Source organism: Capra hircus, chromosome 6, assembly GCF_001704415.2.
Source record: "Capra hircus breed San Clemente chromosome 6, ASM170441v1, whole genome shotgun sequence".
Classification (NCBI taxonomy): Eukaryota; Metazoa; Chordata; class Mammalia; order Artiodactyla; family Bovidae; genus Capra; species Capra hircus.
In genome coordinates, this window is record NC_030813.1 from 72,843,581 (window position 1) to 72,871,130 (window position 27,550).

Genomic DNA, 27,550 nt, shown 5'->3' on the forward strand with positions numbered 1-27,550 from the left:
AGCCAAAGCTATGGTTTTTCCAGTAGTCATATATGGATGTGAGAATTGGACCATAAAGAAAGCTGAATGCCAAAGAATTGATGCTTTCGAATTGTGGTGCTGGAGAAGACTCTTGAGAGTCCCCTGGACAACAAGGAGATCAAACCAGTCAATCCTAAAGGAAATCAACCGTGAATACTCACTGGAAAGACTAATGCTGAAGCTGAATTTCCAATACTTTGGTCAACTGACATGAAGAGCCAACTCATTGGAAAGGGCCTGATACTGGGAAAGATCGAAGGCCAGAGAAGGGGACGACAAAGGATGAGATGGTTGGATGGCATCACCGATTCAATGGGCATGAGTTTGAGCAAACCCTGGGAGATAAGGACAGAGAAGCCTGGTGTGCTGCAGTCCATGGGGTTGCAAAGAGTCAGCCATAAGTTAGCAACTGAACAACTGACATTTTGGATGGAAAATTTCTTTGTTGTGTGAGCTGGATGTGTTTGGCAGCATCCCTGGCTTCTGCCCACTAGATGTCAGGATCATCTACCATTCAAGTTGTGACACCCAAAATGCCTGTATAGTTCCAAAGGTCCTCTGGGGAAAATTCACCAGGGTTGAGAATCAATGCTTTCAAAGAAGGGAAAAAGCAATTTCCTGCATTAATCCTGAAGGAAAATTGTACTGAAAGGAGATGATCTTTTTGTATTTTGTATCTTGTGATGATTCTTTGACTTTACCAACTCTGGCTAAAGTCAGCTCCAGTATATCATATTATTTGTTCTGTGCAGAATGCTGTACCAGCTACACATACATTGTACTTTCAAGATTTAGAAGAATGAAGAAGAATAAACCTTGCCCTCTCGAAAATGACTCCACTTCTCCCTTAGTGAAATTCACCCTTGCTTGAGAGGAAAAGATCCACATGAGGATGCTGAGTGAGAATGGATAGTCGATAGCGAACAGTGGTGATTAAATACAGTGCTGATTTTATTCCAACTAAATAAAGCAATGTGTAGGTCATCTGGGGCAATAAAGTAAACTAAAAGGACAAAAGCCAAAAATGAGGATTTTGTAATTGTTTTATCAGTCACTGCCCTCTTACACAACTCATCTCAGAAAATCTCATGCAAAGAAATACAGGAAAAGGGAAAAGCGGGAAATGAAGTTCATTTAGTGTGCAGTGGAAGGTGGTTTCTCCAATTCCTCTTCTGTGAACTGCTCCATCAGCATGGTCCACTTCGGATTATTTTAATATCATGACCATCATCCCTGCAAATTGAACAACCATAAAAACACATTTATTATTAAATCCCTCCCTGCAACTGTCCTGAGTTCTTGTGGCTGGAATAAAAATAAAATGAACCCAAGACAGATTCCCAGGAAGAAAAGCAATTTTAATTCTTGTGCATGGAGGTCTCATAGAAATGAGACTTAATAAGTGACCACAGCAGACAGCTTTTATAGTTTTTACTTTTTAGACAAACAATACATTTGTGAGGAATTAAAGAGGACAAATAAACTTAGGCTTTGGCTGCTTAAAACTAGTAAAGAATCTGTAACAGTTTCTGCTCACGGTAGTAAATAACAAAAACCTCAAAGACCATGAACAGAACTAAAATCTGTTTTATAGTGTGTATTATAGTTCCTGCTGAAAGATTCTTTTCTTTCTACAATTATTACCAAAGATGGCCAAATCAGACTAATTTTTTCATAAAATAAATCTAGATCCAATAAACTTGGCCTGGTTGTTTACATAAGTACAGCAAGAATAGTGATTGACCACATAGACTCTTAAATCTGCTTTACTGGAACCTTTTATGAGGAACCTCAGATTGAATTTTTAATAGCCTCTCAAGGATAAGAAGCCAAGCCAAGCATTCAGCAACAGACTTTGTCTGCAATAGATATAGATTCGGGTGAATTCCTCTCTTTACACAAGACTCCAAAGCACACTGTTTCCTAAAGGTCCCAGGAAATGACCTTCCTTACCTGGTAAGGCTGCTGGGAAACCTGAAAGTAAGATTCTAGGCTGTTTTTCCAAAGGGCTCTGTTGGCTCCATAAAGTCAACCTTAGTTCCTCAAAGCTATCTGGTCATATCTGAGTCTATGCATATCTCTCACCAATATGACATTCCAGTCAAAGCTCTGATACTATGATCAATGTTTCCAATTGTGTTATAAGAAAAGCAGATTCTTACTGAACTTATGCAGATAACTATATTGCCAAGAAAAAAGAATCCTCACTGAGAGTTATCTGACTTCTGAAATGTTTCAGTGCTGCTTACAAATGTATAGTGGACCAAATTGCTCTGTCATAGTTAGCTTAAGAGAAAAGACAAAAAGATTTCCTTAAATCTGGAGAAAACATTTTTAAAACTCAGCAATGTTTCATTTTAATAAATAATAAAAAATTATAATTATCTTCCTCAGTTTATTTAGTCTCATAGTGAATTCTTGTTCCACTTGATCTTCTGTTAAAATATTTTTGAAGCCATCAATTTCTCCATTAGGGTTCTGTAAATTCTTACCCAGGTATGATTTGAAAGTCATCAGACACCTATATTCTAGAATATTTGTTAGATTTCTTCTCATGAATTTCCCTGAAAATAAAACACATTTGCAGAAAGCCTTTGTAGAAGCATCTGAGTAAAAGAGTAACTGTGTGTAAATGACAAATGACTTTAAAATGTCCACTATTGAAGATCTGATTCATTATAATGGAATTGATAAGAAAATTTGGTTATCTCTAAGACCTATCATTTTAAGATAATAACTAGAATTATGGCTAACATATAATGACATATCCAAAGTTTAGGGATTTCATTTATTTTCTAGAACATTTATGTTAATAACATTTATCCATATAATACAACCTAAGAGGGTTTATCATTTACTTGATAAATGCTTCCTTTGTAATTTAACATAAAAAAGAAGCCTAATTAGTTTAATAGCTCTTTTATAAGTACAGAAAATAAATTTTTGATGTATCCAGGGGCCCTGTGGAAAACCCCAAAGTCATTTCCAGTTCAATAAGAGTTCATTTGGAATTTTGCAGTTTGTCAAACATATCAAACATTTTTGAAACACTTGGTCAAACAGGATCATTGGTCACTGTGAAACAATATTTAGCTATCCATATAATCAGTGATAAACATGTCCCTGGCAAATACAGAAAGCTAAATAGTTGTAAAAGGCTTTAGTTCTTTTAATATTGAAAAGACTTAGGAGTTTTTTTGTGGGTGTCTTCTAAGTGGTCAAAAACCTGATAAAGACAAAGTATAGAATCTGGTTTTCTAGACAGATATATTAAAGGTAAAGAAAACTTTTTCCTTTTATAATTTCTTATTAAGACTAGACCAACAAGAGAACTTTGTACTTTTGAACAAGAAAACTTTTTAACAGAGATAAACACCAGATTTTAATTTTGTACCAGTTTACTTTTGATATTCCTTAATTAAACTCATTCTAGTCTTAGTCCTGATCACACAAAAAATTCCTTAAGATTATTTTTTCATAAGCTTTTTGCAATTTTCTATGTTCATTTTATTTGTCCCTTGTTTTCTTTCACATTTAGAAATAGCCAGCTTTAGGACAAAATCTCTTTAAAACAAAGGCACCTCTTTACCTTTTCTTAGCCCAAAACACTTAATACTTTTTTTTCATTTCTAGAAACTTTAACTGCATATATTAATTAGAATTATTAATCCTTTGAAATCTAAATTTGGGGGGGGGAATAATGAAGTAAACAACTGTGAACCATACTTTGTGACTTGGCAAACATAAGTATATTTCATAATTTTTAGAAATAAACCCCACTTCATGGCACAATTTTTCAATAAAGCACAAGAGGGACCTCCCTGGTGGTCCAGTGGTTAAGAATCCTCCTTGCAATGCAGGGGACATAGGTTCAACCCCTGGTTGGGGAACTAAGATCCCACAGGCCACAGAGTGACTAAGCCCACAGCTACTGAGCCTGCATACTCTAGAGTCCAAACACCACAATTCGAGAGTCCGTGTGCCACAGCTGGAGAGTTTGTGCACTGCAACGAAAGATCGCATGGTGCAACGAAGATCCCACATGCTCCAACATTTCCTTTTTGGAAATGATACAGATATCCAATGACCACCCATCATTTAACTTACCGCACTCTAAGGGTATATATTAAATTACCGAAGAATTTAGAAAATGAAGTTTACTCACAGAGATGGCTAACATCTTTTATTATTTGTGAGGACTTAAGCTCTGTATTTGCCCTTGACAAGCAGTTGTAGAGGGGTGTGATTTACTCGAATTTGGGCAAAGAGATCCTTTCAGCAGTTTGTGTTTTAAAAGGCATCTTTCCTTCTTTATCTTTTTCGGTTTCAGATTCTACCAATTCAGCCAATCGAAGATTAGTCTCAGGCAAGGTGGGCTGTGTTTACATTTCAAAGATATGACAATATAACCTTTAAAGCCAAAGAAAGGCTTTTTAAGTTCAGTTTTCTCGTAGGAGTTTTGGATTATATTTATCTATTATTACAAGCCTTAGGGTAATTATTATTTTAAAATAATTTTTAAAGTACAGGACAGTTTTGCTCCAATATTGTGATCTTCTATAATATCTAGAAGGCATTTTAAGAGGAACAGGTAAGCTTTTGGGAATCGTAAAAACAAGTGGGTCTTGATTTGTTTCTACAGTTGCATTTCTAACTTTGTAGTTTTGCAAGACAAAAAAAAAACTGTTTCTATTAGCCTTTGATAATTGTTTGTATTAAGCTTCCAGCTAATCTACTTCCTGGTTATTCCTAGGAGGGCCTGAGGAATTGTAGAGGAGGTGGGCAATTTTTTTTAAAGGGGAATTAATGTGGGATCTTACTTTTAAGTCTAATTTCTGTTTTTTCATCTTAATAAAGGACTCTCGAAGGCTCACCATTATAGTTTATTTTTCCTTTCAATTTGTTCCTCTCATAAGTACCAAGAACAGTTACTTACGATGAGAGCTTTCAAAATTTTTTCCTCTTAAATACAACCTATTAAAGGATCTTTTGACCTATGGCTGATTAATGTTGATGTATGGCAGAGACCAACATAATACTGTAAAGCAATTATCCTCCAATTAAAAATAAATTATTTTTTTTAAAAAAAGGATCCTTGTCCATTGATGATTAGGATTTTATATTAATTTCAAATACAGACTCAAACCAGTAAGCCTTTTTTATGGCTTAACAAAAGATAAAAAGGTGTTTCCAAGGATATAGCTCTCACATGATTAGAAAGTTCACTCGCATTGTTAGTGTAAGAAAATAAGGCAATGAAAGTTGAGACGACAACAACAGCCCATTATGGATAGGGACCCCATGACAAAGTCCCCTGAGAGCTGGTATGGCCAGACAAAGAGAGTACTGACTTTGTGTCTCAGAACTTAAGTCTAGTCAACTGGCCACCAGATACACCTTTCAAATGGCAGAGCTCTCAGAACATAAAACAAGATGGAAGAACACATCTCATCTGGTTTTATATGGAAGACCCACAGGAAGGTTGTTTTAAGTAGATGCAGGTCTGGTGAGAACCATTAACTCACCAGTCTGTGAGGCCAGCTCAAACAACAGGCATATAGGGCCTGTGCCTGCATGCTGCCCTATGGTTCTTCCTCCTCATGGCAAACAACAGAGACAAAAAGCAGTGACCATCTCTGAGAAGTAAAGAATTTCCAAGAGTTACTAAATACAAGGAGCTAACTCGACAAATATTTTCTCCTGCTAATCTAAATTTAGAGAGGAAATAAGGAACTCTCGCCAACTTCCCCTTCCACCAGACCTTGCAGGGAGAGATCCAGGAAGCTGAGGTGGTAAGAAATCTTACCTTCTGCTGGTCTTTATCAGAGGGCCCAGGATCTCTCAGCTGCAGTAGCCTCAGGGCGGGAAGTGAGTTCCAACCAGGCTCCTCCTGGCTCACCAACTGTCAGGGTAGAAGAAATTTCTCCCTCTACCCTCTTGAGTTCTTGTGGCTAGACTAGTAATAAAATGGACACAAGACAGATTAACAGGAGAAAAAGAAAAATTTTTATTCAGGGTGCACAGAGCTCTCATGGAAATGGGACCTAATAAGTGACCAAAACAGGCAGCTTTTATTCTTTTTAGACAAAGAAGCAATACATTCGTGAGGAATTGATAAGACAAAGAAACTTAGGCTTTGGGTACTTAATAAGTGAAGAATCTGTACACAGTTTTGGCTTGGGATAGTAAATTTAAAAAGTAACAAAGCTTGTTTATACAGGCTTTTTAGCTTTAAATTTCCAATCTCTGATATAAGAGTGTCCTTCAGAGGCAGGAAGTGCATCTTTCACATGACATTAATTTCCTGCTTTCAGGGAGAGAGAAGGGTCAAAGCGTCCCTCATGCACTGGCTCTTTCTTAAGCAACTTTAATACACAATACTTAATATGCTATTGTGGCACATTTTGGGGTAGCCTGCCCGGGGCCACCACATTGAAACATTATCTGTCATATTGAAACTGCCCCACTATTTGTATTAAAAAGACCCATGTCATTATACATTATATTCTCTCCAGGGTGACAGTCATTTTTAAAGCTAAATCTAGGAAACAATGAGGGTGAAAGCCCAACGCTGCTGTTTTTCTCCTAACCCAAGGGCACAGAGAACTGTTAACATTTCCAAGAAATCACTCTTGAGAAGACCTAGGTAACTCACTTAAGACTGAGGTCAAAGAATGGACCCCTAAAATTCAAACCAGCATACCTGGAGGAGAAGTTATGGTCACATGAGCTGGTCAGGTGTTCTACAATAAGGGAATCAGATGTAATATATTTATTACTAAGCATTCTACCAGATAGAGTTATTAAGACCTATTTTCCAGCTAATAGTGCAGGGTGTGTAGGTTGCCTGTACATACCTTCTGACTTTAAAAAACAATATTCTGCCACAGAGTTTAACTACTCTTGTATATTGTTTTATTTAATTTTTATTTTATATTGGCGTATAACTGATTTACAATGTTGTTTTAGTCTCAGGTGTACAGCAAAGTGATTATTTTTCTTTTTAGGTTATTATAAAATAATACCTATACATATATCCATTCTTTTTTAGATTATTTATTACAGAATACTGAGTGAAGTTCCCTGTGCTGTACAGTGAAAGTGAAGTCGCTCAGTTGTGTCCGACTCTTTGCGACCCCATGGACTGTACCTCCCAGGCTCCTCTTGTCCGTGAGCTTTTCCAGGCAATAGTACTGGAGTGGGTTGCCATTTCCTTCTACAGGGGATCTTCCCAACCCAGGGATCGAACCCGGGTCTCTTGCATTGTAGGCAGACGCTTTACCGCCTGAGCCACCAGTGCTGTACAGAAGGTCTTGTTAATTATCTATTTTATATATGTTGCTGCTACTGCTAAGTCACTTCAGTCATGTCTGACTCTGTGCGACCCAACAGACGGCCTCCTACCAGGCTCCTCTGTCCCTGGGATTCTCCAGACAAGAACACTGGAGTGGGTTGCCATTTCCTTCTCTAATGCATGAAAGTGAAAAGTGAAAGTGAAATCGCTCAGTCGTGTCTGACTCTTAGCGACCCCATGGACTGCAGCCTACCAGGCTCCTCCGTCCATGGGATTTTCTAGGCAAGATTACAGGAGTGGGGTGCCATTTTATGTATAGTGGTGTGCATATGTTAATCCCAAACTCCTAATTTATCCCTCCTCCCACCTTTCCCTTTTGGTAACCATAAGTTTGTTTTTCAAGTCCATAAGTCTGTTTCTGTTTCATAGATAAGTTCATTTGTATCATTTTTAAGACTGTACATATAAGTGATATCATGGTATTTGTTTTTCTGTGTCTCTTGGTCCATCCATGTTGCTGCAAATGGCATTATTTCATTCTTTTTTATGGCTGAGTAGTATTGAATATATACCACATTTTTTCTTTATCCATTCCTCTGTTGATGGGCTATTTAGGCTGCTTCCATGTCTTGACTATTGCTGCTGTGAACACAGGGGTACATGTATCTTTTCAAATTATGGTTTTCTCCAAATATATGCCCAGGAATGGGATTACTGGATCATATGGTAGTTCTATTTTTTTGAGGACACTCCATAGTGGCTGTATCAATTTACATTTCCACCAACAGTGTTCAGTTCAGTTCAGCTCAGTCACTCAGTCGTGTCCAACTCTTTGCGACCCCACGAATCGCAGCATGCCAGGCCTCCCTGTCCATCACCGTCTCCCGGAGTTCACTCAGACTCACGTCCATCGAGTCCGTGATACCGTCCAGCCATCTCATCCTCAGTCGTCCCCTTCTCCTCCTGCCCCCAATCCCTCCCAGCATCAGAGTCTTTTCCAATGAGTCAACTCTTCGCATGAGGTGGCCAAAGTACTGGAGCTTCAGCTTTAGCATCATTCCTTCCAAAGAAATCCCAGGGTTGATCTCCTTCAGAATGGACTGGTTGGATCTCCTTGCAGTCCAAGGGACTCTCAAGAGTCTTCTCCAACACCACAGTTCAAAAGCATCACAGGCTCAAAAAAGGACAGAAGTGGTATGGACCTAACAGAAGCACAAGATATTAAGAAGAGGTGGCAAGAATAAATGGAAGAACTGTACAAAAAAGATCTTCACGACCCAGATAATCATGATGATGTAATCACTAATCTAGAGCCAGACATCTTGGAATGTGAAGTCAAGTGGGCCTTAGAAAGCATCACTACAAACAAAGCTAGTGGAGGTGATGAATTCCAGTTGAGCTGTTTCAAATCCTGAAAGATGATGCGGTGAAAGTGCTGCACTCAATATGCCAGCAAATTTGGAAAACTCAGCAGTAGCCACAGGACTGGAAAAGGTCAGTGTTCATTCCTATTCAAAGAAAGGCAATGCTAAAGAATGCTCAAACTACCGCACAATTGTACTCATTTCACATGCTAGTAAAGTAATGCTCAAAATTCTCCAAGCCAGGCTTCAGCAGTACGTGAACCGTGAACCAACAGTGTAGGTGGAACTTTTCTCCAACTCCCTTTTCTCCTTTTATGGCTGTAAGCATTTGCTTTATATATTGAGATGCTCTTATGTTGGATACATATATATTTACAGTTGTTATATCTTCTTGGATTGATCCCTTGATCATTATGTAGTGTCCTTCTTTGTCTCTTTGAACAGTCTTTATTTCACAGTCTATTTTGTCTTACATAAGTACTGCTACTCTAGCTTTCCTTTGCTTCCCATTTGTATGAAATACCTTTTTCCATACCCTCCCTTACAGTCTGTATGTGTTCTTGTATCTGAAGTGAGTCTCTAGTAGACAGCAAGTATATGGCACTTTTTTTTTAATCCATTCCACCAGTCTATGTCTTATGGTTGGAGCATTTAATCCATTTACATTTAAGCTAATTATCTATCAGTTCAGTTCAGCCACTCAGTCATGTCCGACTTTTTATGACCCCATGGACTGCAGCATGCTAGGCCTCCCTGTCCATCATCAGCTCCCAGAGCTTGCTCAAACTCATGTCCTTTGAGTCAGTGATGCGATCCAACCATCTCATCCTCTGTTGTTCCCTTCTCCCCCCACCTTCAATCTTTCCCAGCATCAGGGTCTTTTCCAATGAGTCAGTTCTTTGCATCAGGTGGGCAGTTATCTATATGTATGGTCTTACTGCCATTTTGTTAATTGTTTTGGGTTTGTTTTTGTTGGTCTTTTTTCTTCCCTTCCTCTTTTGTTCTCTTTAGAGTTGTATTTGGATTCCTTTTTTCTGTGCGTGTATCTGTTGTAGATTTTTGGTTTGTGCTTATATGAGGTTTTATATCAGTCTATATAGATAAATAGATAGATAAAGATATATACAGGATTGTTTTAAGGTGCTGGTCACTTAATTTCAAATACATTTCCAGTACCCTGCATTTGTACTCTCCTCTTCTCACAGTTGCTGTTTTGACTTCACGTTTTTGTATAGATGATTTCCTACCTTTACTGTGAGTTTGCCTTTACCAGTGAGCTTTGCCATTGGTAATTTTCTTGTTTCTAGTTGTGGCCTTTTCCTTCTCATCTAGAGAAGTTCCTTTAGTATTTCTTGTAAAACTGGTTTGGTGGCACTGAATTATCTTAGCTTTTGCTTACCTATAAAGCTTTTGATCTCTCTGTCAGATCTGAATAAGAGCTTTGCTGGGTAGAATATTCTTGGTCCTAGGTTTTCTCCTTTCATCACTTTGAAATACACACTCCCTTCTGGCCTGCATAGTTTTTGCTGAAAAAAATCAACTGATAATCTTATGGGGATACTCTTATATGTCATTTGTTGCTTTTCTCCTTTCGTTTATTCTTTTTATTCCTTTATTTCCTCTGTCTTTAATTTTTATCAGTTTGATTTATATGTGTCTTGGCATATTCCCCCTTGTGTTTATCCAGTATGGGGCTCTCTGCACTTCCTTGACTTAAATGAGTGTTTCCTTTCCCGTGTTAGGGAAAATTCTGGTTATTATCTCTTCAAGTATTTTCTCAGGCCCTTTCTCTCTCTCTTCTCCTTCTAGGACCCCTATAATGCAAAATATTGATGCATTTAATATTGTCACAGAGGTCTCTTAGACTATCTCATTCTTTTCATTCTTTATTTTGTTCTGCAGCAGTGTTTTCTACCAGTATGTCTTCCAGCTCATTTATTTGTTCTTCTGCCTTATTCTGCTATTGATTCCTTCTAGTGTATTTTTCATTTCACTTATTGTATCGTTCATCTCTGTTTGTTTGTTCTTTAAATCTTCTAGCTCTCTGTTAAACATTTCTTATGTCTTCTCATCCATGCTTTCATTCTTTTTCTGAGATCTTGGATCATCTTTATTATTATTATTCTGAATCCCTTTTTAGGCAGATTGCCTCTCTCTACCTTTCACTTAGTTGTTTCTCTGGGGTTTCATCTGGTTTCTGCATCTGAAACCTATTCCTCTCCTATTTTATTTTGTCTAACTACCCATATTTGTGGTCTCTATTCCTCAGGTTGCAGAACTGGAGTTCTTGCTTCTGATGTCTGTCCCCTGGCAGATGAGGTTGATCCAGGGGCTTGTGCAGACTTTCTAGTGCGAGGAACCGGCACCTACCCACTGGTGGGTGGAGTTGGGTCTTGTCCCTCTGGTACACAGGCTGTGTCAAGGGATGTATTTATAGGCAGATGTTGGTGCAGGACAACTTTAAGCACCTTGTCTGCTGATGGGCGGGGCTGCCAGCTATTGGGTGGGGCCAGGAATCTTTGCAAAATGGTGACTTCTAGGAGAGCTCATGCCAATGAATGTCCCACGAAGTCTCTGCCACCAGTGTCCTTGTTCCCCAGTGAGCCACAGCTGATCCCTGCCTCCCCAGGAGACCATCCCAGACCCAGAGGTATGTCAGCTCAGGCTCCTATGGACTTATTGCTTTGCCCTAAGACTCAATATATGTGAAACCTTGTGTGTTCTCTCCAAGAGTGGAGTCTCTGTTCCTCCAGTCCTGTGGAGCTCCTCCATGCAAGCCTTGCTGATCTTCAAAGCCAGATGCTCTTGAATCTCCTCGTCTTGATGCTGGACTCCCGAGGCTGCAAAGCCTGACATGAGGCTCAAACTCTCACTCCTGTGGGAGAACCTCTGCAATATAACTATTTTCCAGTTTGCGGATCATCCATTTGGAGGGCATGAGATTTAATTATATCATGAAAGCATGCCTGCTACTATTTTGTTGTGGCTTCTTCTTTATCTTTCAATGTAGAATATCTTTTTTGGTTGGCTCCAGTTTTTTCTGTCAGTGGTTGTTCAGCAGTTAGTTGTGATTTTGGTGTTTTCATGAGAGGACATGCGCTACCACTTTGCCATCCTGTCTCCTGAGGGACAAAGCATTCTTGATGGTCTGGGACATCCCTGCTCCCCTTCCTGCTATGCCAGGATGGGTGGAACTGATAATGGGCTAGGGTTTTCTACACAGCAGCGCCTCAGTTCCATGATCTGCCTCAAAACCCAGAAATAGCTATCATTCCTTCCCTTGTTTTCTTTCATTCCTCTGAAAACACACTGAATCATAACCCTGGAACTGTCCATAGACACTGCATGACAGATCCAGGTCTTCTTTCTTGGTGCTCAGCACAGACTTGAATGATGGGGCTGCAAGCAGCACCACTGCTACAATCCTAAATAAATTTTGGGAAACTACCCATCCCTGGATAGCACATTACTTAATTATCTCATCTATAATTGATTAATCACACACTTCTTTTTCTAACCTTGACCTAGAAAATACACTGAAAGATTCTGGGTCTTTTTAAATGTCAGTCTTAAAACAGAGCTACTTATATCACATTTGATTCTTATGTCCAAGAAGAGTCACAACTTGCTAAGTAATCAAAATGCAAGAGAAGAACTGAAGAAAATGTGCCTAGTTTATATTATAAAATTGTTACCTGATTTTCATGCACAGAATACACTCATTGGGATAAGTGGACATGTCGCTTCCACACACAGGGCTAAAGTCCCTGGGACATCCTGGTAATTTATACTGATCGCAGTTTGGCTAGAAAAGAGAAAGGAAGACAGAAATTGGAGAATAACTTGAGATATTCTCATCATACAGCAGTTTAGAGGAGGACAAAGCCCTAAGTCTTCCTAGATTTCCTGGAAATATCCTACAAAAAGATTGTTTTTTTCCACACAAAAATATGTTTTTTCTAATACAAAAATCAGATGCCGTGTTGAAGCAATGGATCAATATCTGCTATGTAAGAAAAGGACCTCAAAGGAAGGTTCAATGTAGCTGATTTTTAAAATGAAAGTCCAAGACTTGCCACCAAACCTACTTAACTATCTATCCTCCAGCTTCATAACTTGCTCTTCACTACACCTACATGAGAATGGCCTGTTTCATTGCACCTAATCCCTTGGCATAACACCGAGACATGCTCATGAATCTAATCTTTTTCTCTGGACTTTTAATATACTGGCATTTGAACAACATCATTAAAGAAAGTAATACATTCAGAATTAGCCTTCGGGGTTGTTACGGGTTTAACTGTGTCCACTCAGAGAGATGTGTTAAAGTCCTAACCCCTAGCACCTCAGAATGTGACCTTATATGGAATTAGGGTCTTTATATAGGAAATTATGTTAAAATAAGTTTAGGAGAGTGGGTTCTAATCTAATATGACTGGTGTTCTTATAAAAGGGAAAGTTTGGAAACAGTCACACCCACAGAGAAAATCATGTGAAGACACCAAGAGAATGCCATTTACAAGACAAGGAATGCCTGAGACTACCAGATACTGGGAGAGAGGAATGGAACAGATTCTCCTTCCCAGCCCTTAGAAGGAACAAACCCTGCTGACACCCTGAGTTTGGACATTCAGCCTTGAGAACTGTGAGACAACCCATTTCTGTTGTTCAAGTTACCCAGTCTGTGACTTTATTACAGCAGCCCTTACAAACTGATATTGAATCATGGAACTCAACCCTCAGGTTCAATGGAATTGAGGCCAGAGAGGTAATATGTCTTGCTCATAAACCTCTAGTCTCCAGCAGGACCAAGACTAGAACTGGTCACAGTGGTCACACCATAGCGTGCAGAGGCTCACTCTAATAACAGGTTGAATATATGACCTGCTGTATTTGTTTTGTTTTAGTAATAGTGATCATCTTTCCTCACTTCAGAACAAGTGTTTAGTATTCTGAGTAAATGAAATATACCTTTTTCTTCATATTATATGGATTCGTAGAGACCTAAGTAGGACAGGGCATTGGCCAAACTCTGAACTAAAGAAAAACTTTTAACCCTTTCCATCCTCTGTTCAGCCTTCTATCTCCTTCTAGGAGACTGATGTGCTCTTCCTGCTCTAGGCTCACTAAGATGATGGCTTCCAGGACAGCTTCCACAGGAGACTAGATACCCTTTTTCCAATGAGATTAGGACGACTTGTAATTGGTCATTTTATTGAAAAAGTCAATTAAAGCAGGAAAACAATAAGAAAAAATACATACCCTAAGCATTTTCTCTTAAAACATAAAAGAAAATAGGATTGCCAATCTTTTTGATGTAAGACAATGACAAGGCACAGGGCCAGGGGTAATACCACTTACACTAAGAGAACCTCCCTTGCAGCTAGGTATGACCACATGATCAAGATTAGGCTGACCAGATACAAATGGGATTATTGTATAGTAGCTTATGAGGACCTCCTTTAAAGGAAAATTGAGCCTGTCCTCTGCTTCCCCTAATTTTTTGTCTCCTTTGTCCATTCCTCTATCCTGTTCTTGGGTGCATGAAACCCTTCCCTTTATAGACCAGGACGACAAAGGCCACATCCTAAGATGGCAGCTCTGTGAGCTGTTATTTTGAATCCATGTTACTTGCAGCTGAATCTAATCCTACCTGACACCAGACCTAAGACTTTTCCTATTAATGTTTCAACTAATTGAGTTCTATGTACTATCACTGCAAAAATCATACCCATAATAAATCACCTATGATTTCTTGTTTTGTTTTGTTTAGAAAGGATCTCTCAACTGCACTCATATTTTGGACCAGATAATTCTTTGCTGTGTGAGGTTGTCCTGTACATTGTAGGATGTTTTAGTATTGTCTTTGTTCTTTATCTACCAGATGCCAGCAACAACTCCCTGGTTATGACAATCAAAATGAAGTCTACATATCTCCTGGGGGTAAAACTACTCACTTTTAAATATGGCAAGAATTTAGAGACATTGTTACAACAAGGCAATGTACAATTAAAATACAATTCCCTAATTATTTACTATTGTTTTCAGTTCAGTCAGTTCAGTCCAGCCCAGTCACTCAGTTGTGTTCGACTCTTTGTGACCCCATGAATTGCAGCACACAAGGCCTCCCGGTCCATCACAAACTCCCGAAGTTCACTCAAACTCATGTCCATCGAGTCGGTGATGCCATCCAGCCATCTCACCCTCTGTTGTCCCCTTCTCCTCCTGCCCCCAATCCCTCCCAGAATCAGAGTTTTTTCCAATGAGTCAACTCTTCGCATGAGGTGGCCAAAGTACTGGAGTTTCAGCTTTAGCATCATTCCTTCCAAAGAACACCCAGGACTTATCTCCTTCAGAATGGACTGGTTGGATCTCCTTGCAGTCCAAGGGACTCTCAAGAGTCTTCTCCAACACCACAGTTCAAAAGCATCAATTCTTCGGCGTTCAGCCTTCTTCACAGTCCAACTCTCACATCCATACATGACTACTGGAAAAACCGTAGCCTTCACTAGACGGACCTTTGCTGGCAAAGTAATATCTCTGCTTTTGAATATGCTATCTAGGTTGGTCATAACTTTCCTTCCAAGGTTTTACCTACATCTAGTTCAAGAGCAAATATTTTGTTTTAGAATTTGTCTTTTAGTAAGCCTCAAAAGTATTTGAACAGTTCTCATATAAATGGCTTTATTTCTATATACTCACGAGCAACCTGAGGAGTGGTGGCTGCACAGGAGCAGGAGGGCCTAGAGGAGCTATCCCACGTTGAAGATCAGGAATGGTGGCAGTAAGGAGATACCCCTCGTCCAAGGTAAGGAGCAGTGGCTGTGCTTTGCTGGAGCAGCCGTGAAGAGATACCCCACGCCAAGGTAAGAGAAACCCAAGTAAGATGGTAAGTGTTGCAACAGGGCATCAGAGGGCAGACACACTGAAACCATACTCACAAAAAACTAGTCAATCTAATCACACTAGGACCACAGCCTTGTCTAACTCAATGAAACTAAGCCATGCCTGCAGGGCAACCCAAGAAGGGCGGGTCATGGTGCAGAGGCCTGACAGAATGTGGTCCACTGGAGAAGGGAATGGCAAGCCACTTCAGTATTCTTGCCTTGAGAACCCCATGAACAGTATGAAAAGGCAAAATGATAGGATACCAAAAGAGGAACTCCCCAGGCCATTAGGTGCCCAATATGCTACTGGAGATCAGTGGAAAAATAACTCGAGAAAGAATGAAGGGATGGAGCCAAAGCAAAAACAATACCCAATTGCAGATGTGACAGGTGATGGAAGCAAGGTCTGATGCTGTAAAGAGCAATATTGCATAGGAACCTGGAATGTCAGGTCCATGAATCAAGGCAAATTGGAAGCGGTCAAACAAGAGATGGCAAGGGTGAACGTTGACATTCTAGGAATCAGCGAACTAAAATGGACTGGAATGGGTGAATTTAACTCAGATGACCATTACATCTACTACTGCGGGCAGGAATCCCTCAGAAGAAATGGAGTAGCTATCATGGTCAACAAAAGAGTCCAAACTGCAGTACTTGGATGCAATCTCAAAAACAACAGAATGATCTCTGTTCGTCTCCAAGGCAAACCATTCAGTATCACAGTTATCCAAGTCTATGCCCCAACCAGTAATACTGAAGAAACTGAAGTGGAACGGTTCTATGAAGACCTACAAGATCTTTTAGAACTAACACCCAAAAAAGATGTCCTTTCATTATAAGGGACTGGAATGCAAAAGGAGAAGTCAAGAAACACCTGGAGTAACAGGCAAATTTGGCCTTGGAATGCGGAATGAAGGCAAAAACTAATAGGTTTTGCCAAGAAAATGCACTGGTCATAGCAAACACCCTCTTCCAACAACACAAGAGAAGACTCTACACATGGACATCACCAGATGGTCAACACCGAAATCAGATTGATTATATTCTTTGCAGCCAAAGATGGAGAAGCTCTATGCAGTCAGCAAAAACAAGACTGGGAGCTGACTGTGGCTCAGATCATGAACTCCTTATTGCCAAATTCAGACTTAAATTGAAGAAAGTAGAGAAAACCGCTAGACCATTCAGGTATGACCTAAATCAAATCCCTTATGATTATACAGTGGAAGTGAGAAATAGATTTAAGGGCCTAGATCTGATAGATAAGAGTGCCTGAAGAACTATGGACTGAGGTTTGTGACACTGTACAGGAGACAGGGATCAAGAACATCCCCATGGAAAAGAAATGAAAAAAGCACAATGGCTGTCTGGGGAGGCCTTACAAATAGCTGTGAAAAGAAGAGAGGCAAAAAGCAAAGAAGAAAAGGAAAGATATAAGCATCTGAATGCAGAGTTTCAAAGAATAGCAAGAAGAGATAAGAAAGCCTTCTTCAGCGATCAATGCAAAGAAATAGAGGAAAACAATAGAATGGGAAAGACTAGAGATCTCTTCAAGAAAATTAGAGATACCAAGGGAACATTTCATGCAAAGGTGGGCTCGATAAAGGACAGAAATGGTCTGGACCTAACAGAAGCACAAGATATTAAGAAGAGGTGGCAAGAATACACGGAAGAAATGTACAAAAAAGATCTTCATGACCCAGATAATCATGATGATGTGATCACTAATCTAGAGCCAGACATCTTGGAATGTGAAGTCAAGTGGGCCTTAGAAAGCATCACTACGAACAAAGCTAGTGGAGGTGATGGAATTCCAGTTGAGCTGTTTCAAATCCTGAAAGATGATGCTGTGAAAGTGCTGCACTCAATATGCCAGCAAGTTTGGAAAACTCAGCAGTGGCCACAGGACTGGAAAAGGTCAGTTTTCATTCCAATTCCAAAGAAAGGAAATGCCAAAGAATGCTCAAACTACCGCACACTCATCTCACATGCTAGTAAAGTAATGCTCAAAATTCTCCAAGCCAGACTTCAGCAATACGTGAACTGTGAACTCCCTAATGTTCAAGCTGGTTTTAGAAACGGCAGAAGAACCAGAGATCAAATTGCCAACATCCACTGGATCATGGAAAAAGCAAGAGAGTTCCAGAAAAACATCTGTTTCTGCTTTATTGACTATGCCAAAGCCTTTGACTGTGTGGATCACAATAAACTATGGAAAATTCTGAAAGAGATGGGAATACCAGACCACCTGATCTGCCTCTTGAGAAATCTGTATGCAGGTCAGGAAGCAACAATTAGAACTGGACATGGAACAACAGACTGGTTCCAAATAGGAAAAGGAGTACTGGATTGGGGGCAGGAGGAGAAGGGGACGACCCAGGATGAGATGGCTGGATGGCATCATGGACTCGATGGTCGTCAGTCTGAGTGAACTCTGAGAGATGGTGATGGACAGGGAGGCCTGGCGTGCTGTGATTCATGGGGTCGCAAAGAGTCGGACACGACTGAGCGACTGAACTGAACTGATACTGTCTTTACATTTTTAATTAAAATAAGACTGGAAACTCTCACAAGGGGCTTGTGAACATAGCCACTTGAGTCTTGGTGAAAATATAACTCCATTGATGGGAAATAGTCCACTTTATAGGAGAGGAGTCATACAAGATAGTAACCTACAACCAGTGATCAGTCTCCTGTGGAAATTATTCACAGAGAAAGGACAGGGTCATTTGTGAGTTGCTTAAATGGAGGATTGCAGAGTGAATTTTCACTGTTATTATCCCCATTTTCTGAAAGAAATTCAAACCCAAGAAAAACTGAGTCATCTGAGCAAAAATATTATTGGGTACCTGTTGAGGTACTTTAGTGGACCAGAATCTGTGGTCCGGAGTTGATGATAAGAAAGTAAAAGAGAGAGAGAAAGAGGCTGATATTCCTTGGTTTACACAGAAAACCAGTAAAGCCCTTGACACAGAGCTTGCACTGCTTCATGCAGGCACAGGGCGCCCTCTCAACAAGAGTCTTGCAAGCCCAGGCAAGAAAGTGAGCTCAGAGGGCTTCTGCACTCCAAAGAATTAGCCAGAAAGAAAAAGAAAGAAAGACAAGGGGACCCAAGCTCTGATGGAACAAGGGTGTTTTATTCAACATAGTGTGGGTATATATACTGTTTTACAAGGTGGCTTGTTCAGCAAAGATAAAGATCAAAAGTCCAGACTTACAAATTATCAAGGAAACATAAGGCAATCCATATCAAAGAGAGAGGGTTGTAAATAATCACTTTTACTGTATGGTTCATAAAAAGGAAGAGGGTCGTAAATAGTTACTTATCACCTATGGAAAAACTAACAAGGAAATGCATGCATTCCTCAGCCCCAGGAGTGGTTTGCCACTCCTCTTAATTCCTGAATATTCAGGAATTAATGAGGAACAGAGGATTCATGACAGATCCAAAACAGCACACAAGAAGCCTCCTGTTAAATGCTTCCTGGCAGGTACCCATTAAGTGCTGAAAATCTGGCACCAAACAATAAGACATCACAAAATATACAGTTTACTAGGGAGAGACAGACAATTACAATCCATTGCTATGATGGGGTAATTAAAAGCACTGGATCTGGAGTCAGATGCATAGATTGGAACTACAGTTTCACCATTTCCATGTGACCTTGGCCAGAGAGATAAGAATGGTACCCACTGTTAGTGCTGTAAAAGATTGAGTGATTCTATATAAAGAATTTAGAACACTGATTGGTATCCTTTACTGTTGAAAGAAACTCAGGCTATGTCACCCCAAAATATGGCTCCTTGACATAGACATTACTTGGAGCTAAAGGCAGTCAACATGAAGTTTTGACTTCCCCTTTTCTGCCTAAAGGCAGAATATAAATTCTCATTTACTAGAAATGATTCTGGTTTCTTATCAGCCCAGAAATGGCACCTAAAGAACCTGCAAACAAACTTTATTCCATTAGTTTCCTCCCATTATTTATCTTCCTACTGTTTGCCACTCTTGGAAGCCTAAAACAATTTTCCTTTGTCCTGTCATTTATCTACAAACATTGTTATTCAGTCCCTAAATTATGTCCAACTCTTTGCAACCTCATGGACTATAGCGTGCCAGTCTCCTCTGTCCTTCCCTGTCTCCCAGAGCTTGCTTAAAATCATGTCCATTGAGTCGAAGATGCTATCTAACCATCTCACCCTCTGCTGCTTCCTTCTCCTTTTGCCTTCAATCTTTCTCAGCATCAAGGTCTTTTGCAATGAGTCAGCTCTTTGCATCATGTGGCCAAAATATTGGAACTTCAGGTTCAGCAACAGTCCTTCCAGTGAATATTCAGAGTTGATTTCCTTTAGGATTTACTGCTTTGATCTCCTTGTTGTCCAAGGGACTCTCAAGAGTCTTCTCCAGCACTACAATTTGAAAGCATCAATTCTTTGGCACTCAGCTTTCTTTATGATCTGACTCTCACATCTGTACACGACTACTGGAAAAACCATAGGTTTGACTATATGGACCTTTGTTGGCAAAGTGATGTCTCTGCTTTTAACACACTGGCTAGATCTGTCATAACTTTTCTTCCAAGGAACAAGCATCTTTTGATTTCATGGCTGCAGTCCCCACCCATAGTGATTTTGGAGCCCAAGAAAATAAAACCTGTCACTGCTTCCACTTTTTCCCCTTCTATTTGTCATGAAGAGATGGGACCAGATGCCATGATCTTAGTTTTTTGAATGTTGAGTTTTAAGCTAGCTTTTTTACTTTCCTCTCTCACCCTCATCAAAAGGCTCTTTAGTTTCTCTTCACATTGGAGTGGTATCATCTCATATCTGAGGTTGCTGATATTTGCCCAGCAATCTTGATTACAGTTTGTGAGTCATCCAGCCCAGCATTTCACATGATATACTCTGCATATAAATTAAATTAGCAGGGTAACAATATACAGCCTTTATGTACTCCTTTCCCAATTTGGAACCAGTCAGTTGTTCCATTTCCAGTTCTAACTTTTGCTTCTTGACCCATATACAAGTTTCTCAGGAGACAGGTAAGGTGGCCTGGAACTCCTATCTCTAAGAATTTTCCTTGGTTTGTTGTGATCCACACAGTCAAAGGCTTTAGTGTAGTCAATGAGGCAGAAGTTTTTTTGAAACTCCCTTGCTTTCTTCATGAGCCAACAAATGTTGGCAATTTGAACTCTGGTTCCTCTACCTTTTCTAAACCCAACTTGTACATCTGGAAGTTCTTGGTTCATGTACTGTTGAAGCCAATCTTGAAGGATTTTGAGCATTACCTTGTTAGCATCTGAAATAAGTGCAGTTGTACAGTGTTGGAATATTCTTTGGTATTGCCCTTCTTTGGGATTGGAATGAAAACTGACCTTTTCCAGTCCTGTGGAAACACTGTGGCCAAGACTGGGTATTCCAAATTTGCTGACCTAATGAGTGCAGCACTTTAACAGCATCATAGTTTAGGACAGCTGGAATTCCATCACCTCCACTAGCTTTGTTCATAGTAGTGCTTCCTAAGGCCCACTTGACCTCACTCACACTCTAGTCTGGCTCTAGGTGAGTGATCACACCATTGTGGTTATCTGGCTCATTAAAATTTTTTGGTATAGTTCTTCTGTGTATTTTTGCTACCTTTTCTTAATCTCGTCTGCTTGTTAGGTCCTTACCATTTCTGCTTTATCATCCCCATCCTTGAATCAAAATATTTCCTTGATAGCTCCAATTTTCTTGAAGAAATCTCTAGTCTTACCTATTCTTTTTTTTCCCTTTATTTCTTTGGATTGCTCATTTTTAGAAGGCCTTTTTATCTCTCCTTGCTATTCTCTGGAACTCTGCAATCAGTTGGGTGTATCTTTCACAAATTTATTGCTTTCTGTTAAATATGCAAGATAAGGCAGGTTTCTAAGCCCCCTCTTTGAGTTACACATTTCTGAGTACTCCCATGTGTATGCACAATACACTTGTTAATAAACATTTGTTTATTTTTCTCTGGTTAATCTCTCCTTTGTTGTATAGGTCCCAGCTAAAAACTTAGAAGGGCAGAGGGAAGATTTTTTCCCTCCCCTACACTAGTATGGTAATGATGATGATGCAGTATAGTTTGAATGGAAACAAAGAGAAAGTGCATTTATGTCTACTTTGGAGGAAGAAAACAGGGTGGGAAGGTTTCCTGGAAACCTTCATGTCTACACTGACATGAATACTCAGTTACCTTACCCACTGAGGTCAATATCCATGTATGTAAAATAATCATTTCTATTTATTTTACAAGGTCATTGTGAGAACAGAGATTGCATGTAAAAATGGACAGTGTCAGACCAGATATTAAAATAGAACCTAGATAGCATATTCAAAAGCAGAGACATTACTTAGCCGACTAAGGTCCGTCTAGTCAAGGCTATGGTTTTTCCTGTGGTCATGTATGGATGTGAGAGTTGGACTGTGAAGAAGGCTGAACACCGAAGAATTGATGCTTTTGAACTGTGGTGTTGGAGAAGACTCTTGAGAGTCCCTTGGACTGCAAGGAGATCCAACCAGTCCATTCTGAAGGAGATCAACCCTGGGATTTCTTTGGGGAATGATGCTAAAGCTGAAACTCCAGTACTTTGGCCACCTCATGCGAAGAGTTGACTCATTGGAAAAGACTCTGATGCTGGGAGGGATTGGGGGCAGGAGGAGAAGGGGATGACCGAGGATGAGATGGCTGGATGGCATCACTGACTCGATGTATGTGAGTCTGAGTGAACTCCAGGAGTTGGTGATGGACAGGGAGGCCTGGTGTGCTGCAATTCATGGGGTCACAAACAGTCAGACACGACTGAGCGACTGAACTGAACTGATGACCCAAAACCTTAGCAAGCTAGCCAGGAAACCAACCCATTATTTCGAATAACCAGTCCAGGAAGCCAACATGCTGTGAATCAGACTTGTAAGAAATCAGATAGCTATCTCTAGCGACATCCAGGTAGTCAAACAGTAAGCTATGTAACAGTTGGCCCAAAATGGCCAAGACTTAATTAACAACTGATATTTTCCCTAAATTTTACCCCTGCTTCCAATTCAGGCCCAATTAGAAAAATCCAAATATGCCCTCTGAATCATTCACATACTATGCCTGCCTTTAGTTTCCCACCTCCAGCCTCCCCATGCCAACAGCCTCAATCAAGGCACACGTGATGCCTTCCCTTTTTCCCATTATAAAGCTTTACCACTCCTCTGCCTTTGAGTCTCAGCTAAAACACAAGTGACATGACTGACTCACTTGCTACATCAAGCTCTGAATAACTAGCTCTTTAAAATTAACTTTTTAAGATAATTGACATATAGTTATTTACAATGTTATGTTAGTTTCAGTGTATAGCAAAGTGATTCTTTCCTAGATTCTTTTCCATTACAGATCACTAATAGACATTGAATATAGCTCCCCATGCTATACAGCAGGTCCTTCTTGTTTATCTGTTATATATATATATAGGAGTGTGTATATGTTAATCCCAAACTCCTAATTTATCCTCCCCTCCCCTCCCACTTGGCAACCACAAGCCTGTTCTCCATATCTGAGTCTGTTTCTGTTTCATTGATAGGTTAATTTGTGTCATAGTTTAGATTCACATTTAAATGATATCACATGATATTTGTCTTTCTCTGACTTACTTCACTTAATATGATAATCTCTATGTCTATCCATATTGCTGCAAATGGCATTATTTTATTCTTTTTTATGGCTGAGCAATATTCCTCTGTGTTTGTGTGTGTGTAATCTTATTTTTTCACTCATCTGTCCATGGACATTTAGATTGCTTCCATGTCTTAGCTGTTGTAAATAGTGCTGCAATGAACACTGGGGTACATGTTGAATAACTCCTTTTTCTTGTTCTCATTTGGTTGGTCTTCCTTTACTTTCACACAATCTAATTTATTAATATACATAAAATGTTTTGTACAGCATATAATTATTAGGCCCAGGACCTTCTGAATCATCAAAGGAAACAAAGCCCTGAGGCTCCCAAGGTCTGAGCTGTCTCCTTTCTTTTTAAAAATTATTTATTTATTTGGTTGTGCCAGGTTGCGGCATGTGGGATCTTGTTTATGACATGCAACCTCTTAGTTACGGCACGCGTTTCCCTGACCAGGAATCAAACCCTGGCCCCCTGCATTGGGAGCTCTAAGTCTTAGCTACTGGACCACCAGGGAAGTCCCAAAGACCGAGCCTTTTTCAACCAAAATTTACACTGTATCAAAAAGCCTTTCTGATAATCTGATTTCTAAAGATTCAGTCAACTGTTTCCAAAGTGGCAGGTCAGACCTGAAAACCAGTCTCCAACTCCAACCTTTGTGGGCTTCACTGTATTAGTAGAAACAGTAAAAGTGGTTTCTTACTTACTGTTCTATGTTCTGAATGTTGACTAAATTGAGCATTCAAAGAGGCTGCAAGAAGAAAACAGACATTTTAAAGGATATGATTAAGGTCAATTCTTCTTCATAAGGGGTTTTCAAAATCCAGCTTGTAATGTATACAAGCTACACCTTCTCCCTTTCTCTCCCATGTCCAGCTTTTGAAGAACTTCTAGAAAGTATATTCAGTTGTATTCTGACACCTCTCTTAACAGGCACACAGAAAATGTTTGGTACCAGTTCTATAACTGACCACTCTAATAGGTCTGCTTGAGAGAAGACTTTGGAGCTACATAACAAAAGTCAGAAAAGAGGCTCTCATGCCTTCCTCAGGGTTGGTGATCCTCTCCCCTCACCCTACCAGCCACTTCCTGAGGAGCCAGTGGACGTTTAGAGATCAGAGAGAACCTTCCCTGAGCCTCAGTGGGAGAATGCTTACCCAACCCTTGGAACAACAGCAGAAGAGGCCATGTCCCATGGTCCACCTACTGTTCCTTGAGGGGGGCTTCCAAGAGGAATAGGATGGCGCTTCAGCTGCGACAGAACTTAGTGCCACTTTAGTCCCCGCAGAATGGGTCCCTGGATGCAGCAGGACACTCAGAGCCAGCGGAAGATGAACCCACAGCCCGTACTGACCGACACCTACCTCAGAGGCATGCCAGCCAAGAGATGTGAGCACCAGCTAATTCAGAAAAATGGCTGCAGGAAGACCCTAACTACTGCCCCCAGGGCTTCCCTAATGCCTCAGGATCCCTCCACAGCCCTCCACCATCAGGGACCATTTCCCCTCTCTTCTGTCACAGTATTTAAGAAACAAAAAATCAATTTTCCTGGCTAAAGGAACCCAAAAGTCAGAGACATAACTCAAAAATTCACGATATTGCTTTCTTTTGTTGCTCAGGATAATAAATACAAAGTTTACCACTAGATGTTACCATTTTAACTTCATTTTTAAAGTGGGTGTCAAGTCTGGCTGGCCTGAGGCCCTTTTCTCATGAGCCCGAGTGCCTGGCACACTTGGCATTCACAATTCCTGACTCCTGTACATCTCCTGCCAAGGTTCTGTAGGGCCCCGGGTACATAAAAACCTGACTCCTGATCCTGGACTCCAGAAAATCTGCTTTAAGGGAGAAAGCGCAGGCAGCAGGGTCACTAGAAACGCCCAAGCAACAACACTGTGGCTCCACAATGTCACCGGCGCACACCCCCAGGTTCGTGTCCTTAGACAACCGCGCGGCGGGCCTGCAACCGCCAGTAACGGGTGCTGGGAGGGGCAGTCGTTAGCGAGACCCCCCTCTACACTTGATCTCAATCAAAAGGCCGAGAAGCGATGAGACCCCCCTTCCCTCCCACCCCCGCCCCCCCAGGTAACTCTTCCGCTTCCCTTGGCTGCCAAGCCCACTGGTGACCATTACCTGCCGAGTCCCCAACCAAGAATAACAGCACCAAGGGCAGCCCCACGAGCGCCATCCTCCCGCCTCGCCGGCGGTGGGGTCCCTGTGCGCTCCAGCGCCTGCGCGCGCGACGCTAACTGCGCCCTCGGGTTGGACACGTGACCGAGGGCTGTGAAGGAAGGGCCGGTAGGAGGACGGAGGGCGGGCAGGGGAAGAGGAGGAACAGAGCAGGTTGGAGGAGGGAGGAGGGCCAGGAAAGGATGGGCGCGAGGAGAGGGTGTGGAGGAAGTGGGGAAAGTAAGGTAGAGGAGGGTGGTTACTGGCGTCCCACTTCCCTACCCCCCACCTGCCCCGCCCCCAACCCTTCTGTAGGAGAAAGCGCCCCGTCCCTGCAGCAAAAAAGAATGTTGTAAGAGCCCTGGATAACCTTGTGAGTGTCAGCCAACCCCAGGTTCTTCAGCGTCTTCTATGTCCCAGAAACTGTCTGGGGGCTGAACTTAACAAAGGAGGTCAGGGCTCTCTAGAAGCTTTTCTAGTGTAGGTGTTTGGGAATGGGGTTACATAGGGAACTCCAGAACAAGTGAATACAGTAATTTCTAAAATTAAGCTGGAGACTGGAACCAGCTGCCACTGCCAGTGAAGGGCCAAAGCTGGGGCACCACTAAAAGAAACAGTGAGTCCCTCCTCTGTCACCCTGACTTGCGGTGTCTCCCATACACATCCTATTGACACAAGAAGCCAGCTAGCAAAGCAGATGGGAGGTCTGCAGAATTCTGTCATCACAGAGTCTAAAAGGCTGGGTGTAGAGCTTGTGGTGGTTGTTCACTTGCTCAGTCATGTCTGACTCTTTGTGACCCCATGGACTGCAGCATGCCAGGCTTTTCTGTCCTTCACCATCTGGAGCTTGCTCAGACTCATGTCCATTGAGTCAGTGATGCCATCCTCTGTCGTCCCCTTCTCCCCCTTCAATCTTTCCCAGCATCAGGGTCTTTCTAAAGAGTCAGTTCTTCAAATCAGGTGGCCAGAGTACTGGAGCTTCAGCTTCAGCATCAGTCCTTCTAGAGATGACATACCACAGTCTAATGATTGGTACCATCACATGCCCACCCCTTGATGTCAGCGACCTCAGGTACTGGGACGAGAAGACACTGTGCACCAGGCACCATGCTCGGCTAAAGTTCTGGCTAGTGTCCTGTTGAGGCCAGAGCGTAAATTTGAAATGTGTTTATACTTTTCTGAGATATATAATGTAAATTCTTTGGACAATGGTCTTAAAATGACTTATTTTGGTCATAAATATGTTTTTTTGCTTTCATACCAAAATATTTTCTCAACTTTGTGGGTTTTCTGTTACCAGATATTAATAACATAGACACTTGCTTATGAACATCTTCATCTTTGATGTTCAGGAACACAAACTGGTATCTGAGCACAGACTCAGGAACAATGCTTAGAGTTGTGTTAGGAGGAATTTCAGTTTCAAAAAGAAAACCGTTTACCTCTCAAGGTAGATTTCTTATAAATTGATGCTGCTGCCTTTTTGTTATTTTGTTCCGAACAGTTGATATCACACCTTAGAAATATTTCATACCAGGGTGCTTTTCACATAACCGTATCAGCATTTGTCAGCCAAGAATAAGAATAACAAAAATTTTTCTGTAAAGGACCTGAGAATAAGTACTTTAGACTTTGAGTCATGCAGTCTGTCACAACTGATCACCTCTACCATTGTAGTGCAAAAGCAGGCAGATTATGAGTGAGTCAGCAAATGGACGTGGCTGTGTTCCAGCAAAACTTTATAAAAACAGGCAGCAAGCCATGTTTAGACTGTGGGCTGTAGTTTACTGACCGCTGGACAAACATGCCAAATAAAAATGGTCAGTGCAGCCATTGGCGTGTTAGTAACACCAAGAGCAGGCTAGGAGATGTGTTCTGGAATTAATCCTTGTGGCTTTGTTTTCAGTTCTCCTTTAGTTGCTCACTACTCCTTAGATCTCCACAGCTCCAAATGAATGAACATTTCATAAAGTGTCTAGGCAATTTTGGCAAAATAAAATTTTTTTCTAGTCCTACTGTATGGTCACTTCATTTAAATACATTTTTCATTTATCCTGAATCACCTGGTTGATTATGCCTCTAGGAAGTCTGACTTTTAACTTTAGTGTTCTGTTACTTACTGCTGGTCTGCCTTGA

At 40.8% G+C, this 27,550-nt stretch overlaps 1 long non-coding RNA gene across 1 annotated transcript; it reads right to left on the bottom strand.

Moving 5' to 3' along the window:
• On the bottom strand, positions 952-25,543 carry LOC102183584. Its single transcript, XR_001918196.1, has 5 exons — positions 25,379-25,543; positions 23,953-23,996; positions 12,375-12,484; positions 5,828-5,977; positions 952-1,254 (listed from the first exon to the last, which is right to left on the bottom strand). It is a non-coding gene; the product is annotated as a serine protease inhibitor Kazal-type 2 (long non-coding RNA).